Below are 7,799 nucleotides of genomic sequence, written 5' to 3'. Positions count from 1 at the left end.
CAGGGCGGGAAGAAGATGAGCGCGCGGGTGTGAAAGTTTGGTGTTAGACTCTCCCTAACTCTTCGTTTCCTTGCTTGATGGTGGAAACAGCTGTCCACATAATGACGAGTCACAACGATTGAGTCTCCTCATAAAACAGAACGTAGCGAAAAACGAGGTGTCTCTATTTTATTAGGCATACTACTTTGATGCATGCCAGGCGGCTCGGTTTCTACCTCTATACCCACTCCACAATGTTGATCTGATTTGCCCCGTTCCCCAATATACCTTTGATCAACACGTTTATTATCCATTAAAAATGATGAATTAATTAATACACGTGTGTGCTTCTCAATGTTCCTTGCCCTCAACTCGGTAGTTTATTGAATATACAATGTTTACTGATCTAGGCGGCTTGACGGTAATCAACATAATTTGCTTGCTCTACCCGTCTAGTGAGATAAAAATGAATATAACCTCAGTTACGCCCAAGCTGGAACCAACCAAAATAATCTGTGTGCAGTCGCTCGCTCGAGCTAGCAAATCGACCCATCCATGGGTGCTGGCTAGCTAACAAGGAACAACAACAGCATACTTATTACTATTATATCAAGGTGGTTGTGCAGGGAGGTGGACCTCGCTGTCGAATTGCAAGCACACACACATATTCATTATGTAATTTAAACCAAAGCCAATTCATTCTGATATGACACTGAATGCACATGCACAGTACACTTCATATTCAAAATCACAGTATAGAATCAGTTTTGGGTAAATCTATTTATTAGACATCCAAATCAAACACAACTCACATCAAAAAATCAAATCCCTCTACAAAAATCATCCTTGACTTCAGTCGACAATCGTAGCAGTAGACACACCAATTCTATGCCCAGCAAGTCTAACCTATTTACATACAAACATCATCAGCTTCATTTCATTCAAGGATAAATCTCTATAGCTTGTCCACTCCATGGCCATGGGCACCTTGATCCCACTTCGCAGCCAACCGTCCCGTCCATGCCTGCATTGCTGCAAGCAAGCTTGTCGATGTTCTGGCTCAATGTTTACCAGCCGAGCTGCAGAAAGTATCTCTCGCCCTCCCGCAGCTCAACAACCTCCATGCCCATAAGAAATGCAGAAACAATATGATCAACTTCCCTGCATCCAGCAGCTAGCAACACACCGCATGTATAAAGAGACGATCTGGATATCATCAATCATATAAATGTCCAAGACTCTAGTGATAAAAATGGTCAAACTCCCAGCCTTCAGAATTCAAGACACAGGTGTTCGGTCACGAAGCCCTAGAGTTATGCTGCAGCCAACCAGCGCAGCTCAATCCGAAAAGGCCAGCAAAAACGACGACCACAGCCTCATATAACCTACAATGGCAATAGCAGAAAATAGATCAGTGCAGCCCAGGGCCGACACCAACCAATAAGCAGGAAAGGACAAAGCAACAGTGACAACCCGCTAGCTTCGTCCAGAGGATAGCCAAAATAATAAATCCAGCCTGATCAGTGATAAACAAACTAGCTAGCTTGTGATAGACAAATAATGCAAGACCAGAAAAATCAACGCCACTTATGATTTTTCTTCAAGAAACAATAGTAGTTTTTCAGCTAATTAACAAATACAAGTTTAATTAGCAGTAGTATTAGAATTTTAGCCATGACCTTTGCCCTATATTGGACATCCAGATCGTATACTTAAAAAAAGACACTAAGGTGCATACAACAAAACTAATACATAAAAAAGAACATCAAGCAAAGTCAATGCAGAACATGAATGTTTCTGAGACGTCGAATCAAAGCATTGTAGTAACCATATATATCGTGTAGCTGTCGTGCTAGAAGAAAACCTGTTGCATAGAGGCCCCAGCTCGAGCAAGGAACATGGTGTCTTCTTGTCTTTCGGCTTCCAAGGCATGGCTACCATTTAGACCTCATCGTTATCTTCAAACAAGAGCAAAACATGATGGTCAGCAGAGCAAATTTAACAAGAATAAATTTAAAAGAGGGTTTCGACTATACACAACAACGAATTTTACAAAAGCAACGCGTCATGTGAATTTAAGCTATATCATTGATTTCAATTGTCACTAGAAATATAATATAACTTGCACTATGAGGTTGACCCACAATTGGCATGGCATTCCTTTAGTCAGCCAAAAGAGACACGAGTTCAGTATTGTCGCTAAGAAGGAGAGTACTACACCTAAGTACCAGAATTCACAATGAATATTTATAATAGGCACTGTAGATACATGTATAAATTATTTGAAACACAAAATGAGGATTAAGGCATGCATCGGGCATGATGTATGGATACTAATTGAACAGCGACACAAAGGCAACAAATCTGCAACATCTTAGGAGCAGAAATCAATCTTTTGATAGCCATCAGTTGATGCATCAATAAAGTTGCAAACAGAATCCATCTATCTTTGGCAAATACTGTGTTTGTTGTATCAAACAAGAGCAACCACTCTGATCTAGTACTCAAGCTCAGCTCCAACAAGTGCAACCATCCCACGAGTAACAATGCAAAATTAGCATGACGTCAACTAGTGTCAAACCTACTAAATGGGAAACTAGCAGCTAGAGCATCACAAATTAACAAAACTGGGTACAAACAGCATTAGGTCACAACAAAATAGCTACAGTGAAGTTATGAGAAGAATCATGATAACCTACGAACTACGCATAGATGTTAACAAGATTAGGACAGTTATATATCCGTTTAGCGAGCAATTCGAATAGCAAACCAGAACCGTAAAGATTAGTTTCTTGGCAAGGCCCCCGATGAGCCCCACCTTGATGGTGCAATCGCTCGACAAGTCCTCAATTACCTCATCTTGCGCCATCTTCTCCGCTGGCAAGGGTGACAGCCCAAGCCGGTCCGCTGTACCAAATTGCAGCACGATCCATCCCATACACAAGTATGTCTCTTGTAGCTGATAGTGAACATATAAATAAAACTTCATGTTAGTCTATCTTCACTAAGAAATATACAAAATGTAGCCCAAGTGCATGTTAACCAAAATGGCTATATAGTGCAAATATTCAGTTCGAATGATTCTTATCAAGCGCGAGAAAATCAACCATGAACCAACTAACATAGACATCATAGATAGCTACTGATTCGTTTATGAAAGGTTCAAATCTATGCTGCAATCTCATCTTATGTATGCAACATTAGTTGTTTTGTATCAGTCACACGCGAGCTAAAACATGACACTTTGGAGAAACACTATATTAATGAAAGACACCACGGTAACTATGCACAACACATACAATAATCACCAGATCAGTTGCAGCTCAGAACCGTACAACTATGCAAACATCTAATTTGACATCTGCTACCATAATAATACTAAGAATGAGGGATGTCACTATAATCTCCAAGCAAATCTTCATAGACATGGCAACGACACATATAGTAATAACGAGATAACCTGTAGCTCACAACAATACTAATATGCAAACATCTAATAGATAGCGAGGATTTCACAGCAACTTACATGATAATATTCAGAATGAGACATGTCACTATATAGAATCTCCCAGCGACACCTACTTCTTCGCGTGGGCGGCGGAGGCGGTGGCATCGACGCCCGTCTCGCCGACGCGCCGACCACGTGGTGCACCGCCTTTGTGGACCACCGCAACGGGCTCCTCCTCTGCGAGGCCACCGAGGGCACGTGCTTCGTCTACAACCCGGCCACGCGCTGGTCGGCGACGCTTCCGCCGCCGCCGTCCCCGCGCGCGGAGCCCTGGGGGGTCTCCTCCGCCGCGTATCTCGTGTTCGATCCAGCCGTCTCTCTCCATCACGAGGTGTTCCTGCTCCCCGAGCTGCCCGGCGAGCCCGAGCCCCCCAAACCGGACAACATTGCAACATTGCACGTAATAACTCTCGACACATAAACAAGAGACACTATGCCAGGCCAGGCATCACAGAGGGGCATAAAAGAATGTTCATCAAGTTGAGAGGAATATTTTTTGCATGCCATTGAACAAGAACATCCATTAGGTACATGCAGTATGAGATGATGAGCTACGACACACCAGAACAAGAAAAAGGGGCCATCTTGAAGTGGCGGCGGAGGCGAGCTACCTTGTGTATGGGCTGGACATCATGGTCAGACTGAGTTTGGGGTCGGACCCAACAACATCATCAGGCTGCGAGAAGCATCCAGCTGCAGCTGCCATCATCTAGTCCTCCTCCTCGACATCCTTACACAAAAAAAACACAAATGATATCAGTTCTAAATGAGTTTTGGCAAGAATAAATTTGGAGTAAACTTGACCCACATGACACAAGGGAGCACTGGTCCAGCAATTATCTTTTAGTTAAAATAGACGAGATTCACTAGGACTACAACAATGGCAATAAGAACATGAATCAAATAACAATGCACTTTGAAGGTCAGCCCAAAAAAAGAATCATCACGATGCACAATACACAACTTGATGATGATGTATATATATGTAACATGCATGTAATCCAATGACCAAGACCATGCCGAGCGGCTTGGCATCCCGTCCTCTATAAGTGACAACACCTACATACACACATCAAGGGAATGAATGCCGAGAGAATATATAAGAAACTGGAAATTTCCTAATTTAAAAGGCAATACTCGGATTCTTTTTAATCATCACAATTAACCTAGTTGTTTGGTGGTAGAAGAAATACTCCTTTTTCTACATCGAATCAAGTGATTAGTGACAAAAAATAATACACTAAAGATCAATAACCAATACACTCACGCATCCCAAAATACCAAAAACTAATCTAACAAGTGTAAAAAGGAAAGTATTTCTACAATTCCTATGACCAAGCAAAACCAAATGGTGTCCCTTTCTTGAAAATTTGTAATTACATTCATACTAGAAACTAGACAAGGCGACTAAATTTTACAGCAAGAAGTAATATTTATACAATAGAAACTGTTTTCATCAGACTGATAGGTAAATGAGTTAAAGACTTAGAGAAAACCTCCAACTTGAATAAAAACCATATTAATCAAACTAAGGTCGAAGTAAATGTTGACAATGTCAAACTACGTGTAGAACTAAAAAAAGTAAGATATGTACATGCAACATGTAGCTTGCTTGATTTGTATATAGATAAAGAGGTCCCAGGTAAAGACAATGTAAAATGGAGCAACGCTCCACACTCACCAAATGTTGCACTTCCCAAACCAAAAGCACAGCAGGATGCAATAGCTAGCTTTCCAGGACCTCAATATACACATCAGCAAACAGACATTGAACAATAGTACATTGAGAACAAAACTAGTTCCAAAGACCTCAATACATGTTTAGATCAAGCCATTAAGTTATCGGAAAACAGTAGTAGACGACCTACAGCTCATACAGTAGAGGCAGATCTAGCATATGCAATCAATCATGAAGCAACATGTTTGATCCAATAAGTGCACTCAGCCCACAAGTAAAAATCTAGTATGACCTATGCCAAATAGCTGCTCCACCGTGCCAAATAGCAAGACGAGGACTGATTTGGTCATCCTTGCTATACACAAGCAAGTTTCTTATAGCTTATAGCAAACATATAAATAAAACTTCATATTAATCTGTTCTCGCTGAGAAATATAAAAAATGCAGCCCAAGTGCATGTTAGCCAAAATGGCTATATAGTCCAAATATTCAGATCTGATGATTCCTATCAAGTGCAAGAAGAAGAACCATGAAAAAACTAACATAGATGTCACATATAGCTACTGATTCGTTCATGAAAGGTTCAAAGATGGATATCTACTACAGATCAGCTACAACAAGCTACATTGCCAACACTTGAAAAGGAGAATAGTCTATTCTTATTCCGGGCAACTGAAGCTCTAAAATCAAGCAAACGGCGATCGCCAATACATCAGGAGCAAGGGTATGCTGTGAAAACTGCATTGATTAAACTTGGAATAATTTTGCGGTTGCAATTCTACTTGTGCCCAAATAATTACGTTTGAGATTGTGACTAATGGTATTGCCATTATATTAACAGGCGGATGCAGTTAGTCTTAAGAATGTTGTAATCTCAGCTGTTGATGTCATGCAAGGTTTGGGATCGATAGCCCATTGTATGCTTTCTAACTTAAGATATCTTAGGTATTTATTGTCCACATTTACTTATTCGCCAATAAAATCAGGTCTTTAACAGTAGGCTTATCTTTTACTCCTCCTCCATCCCGAAAAGGATGTCTCAACTTTGTCTAGATCCGAGTCTACCTAAAACTCGTCTATATACATGAGTACCTAAATAAAGTTGAAACATCCTTCACGGGACAGAGGGAGTACCTTATTTCATGGTTTGATACACATTCTTCAAAAGAGTTGCAGGATAAGTATGATTCATACTATAAGAAAAGTTTTTCCCTGTTAACAAATGGTAATAGTCTGAGTGTTGGTAATTTTCGTGGGAATCCCCACCTTATGAAATACTACGTTCAAATCACTAACATATTAAATCATGAATAAATCCGCACAAAACAATTCAGTCCACGACAATAGTTGAAAGGTATCTGGATGCACCCTTGATTTCCATGATTTAAATTTGAACTTCATAAGCTCATGAAATCAATTGGACTGAAGTGCAGAAGTTGAAGAACTAGGAGAGGGCGTCCCTCGCCGTTAAGACAAATTCTTGTCAAATCTGTTTCAAGTGACATTAGAGCATCTTTCTTGCCAAGGTTGTAGACAGGACATATTTGGTCTCACAAGTTTTCAATGTTGCATGACAAGAAATGGTCATGCTTGATGAATGCAGAAAACTCTTAGCTATGGCAGCAAACTGGAGGTATTAACATTCTATTCCCAGGAATTTCCTTGCAAGAAGTGACAATAAAGCTCTGAAATTTGAAAAAGACAAATTCTCTCTCTACTTGGTGGTGAACTGGTGATTAATTGTTCCCGTGATGGCAGCAGTTATACACAAGGTCTTACTACTACTATTGCATCTTTAATCAGGTACATGTGTCTAGTCTCACAAGACAAATCATATGCAAGGGATTTGTTAATATGAATTAACAACCCAGGGAAAGATATATGATATACACCAATCTTTCTTTTTAGGTGCAACTGTGCAAGTTGAGCCTGTGACTGTAAGAACATATTGTGCAAAGAGACAAGGAATGAGTAGATAAAAATAACAAAACAAAAGAATGTTAAACATCCCCCTGGCGATCATGGTGCACACTGTGCAGATAACAACTCAAAGTAATTGCATAGTGTACATAGATATTTTAGTACAATTTTTTAACAGCAAATCAATTTGGAGGTACAAAAGGGGGACTGGCAATAGAGAGTATTGCATAGACAAACCCCACTGCAAGTCATTACATAGCTATTTTCTGCCCTTACATCAAGCGAAGATCACCAAAAAAGAAAAGAAAATAAGATCATTGGATTCTCTATATGGTTTTTCATCCAAGTCAACAACAAGTAGACTTGCTGATGCCCGTTCCCTATCAATCGATATCAATCCATCTATCAATTAAATTATTTATTGCTTTCGTTCATGCATGCCTCACTCCTGAATCCTATACCGTGGGCACGCTTCTCAGCTGCGCACGTGCTACTACTAAGCTAGCAGCTTGATGTATCCTAGCTTGGAGCCTACGTAACCCTACAACGACAAAGCTTCTGCACAGGGAAATTTCTAACTCGAAAATTTACGATGAAAACAAAAACAAAGCTTCAGAATTGAACAGTTTTGATGCTGAACGTACTTGGTTGCTGTTCAAACATATTTGCTAGATCTCTGAGCCTTTTTTAAAATAAAACCACGAGCAAGACAAA

General features: G+C 40.2%; 1 long non-coding RNA gene across 1 annotated transcript; it reads right to left on the bottom strand.

The window, feature by feature from the left end:
• Window positions 1–650: 650 nt before the first annotated feature.
• LOC139830760 (uncharacterized) lies at window positions 651–4,489 on the bottom strand. Its single transcript, XR_011744235.1, has 2 exons — window positions 4,099–4,489; window positions 651–1,011 (listed from the first exon to the last, which is right to left on the bottom strand). It is a non-coding gene; the product is annotated as an uncharacterized lncRNA (long non-coding RNA).
• Window positions 4,490–7,799: the final 3,310 nt, after the last annotated feature.

This window comes from Lolium perenne, chromosome 4, assembly GCF_019359855.2.
Source record: "Lolium perenne isolate Kyuss_39 chromosome 4, Kyuss_2.0, whole genome shotgun sequence".
Classification (NCBI taxonomy): domain Eukaryota; kingdom Viridiplantae; phylum Streptophyta; class Magnoliopsida; order Poales; family Poaceae; genus Lolium; species Lolium perenne.
The sequence above is the reverse complement of the archived record's forward strand: the minus strand, read 5'-3'. Positions and strand labels throughout refer to the sequence as shown.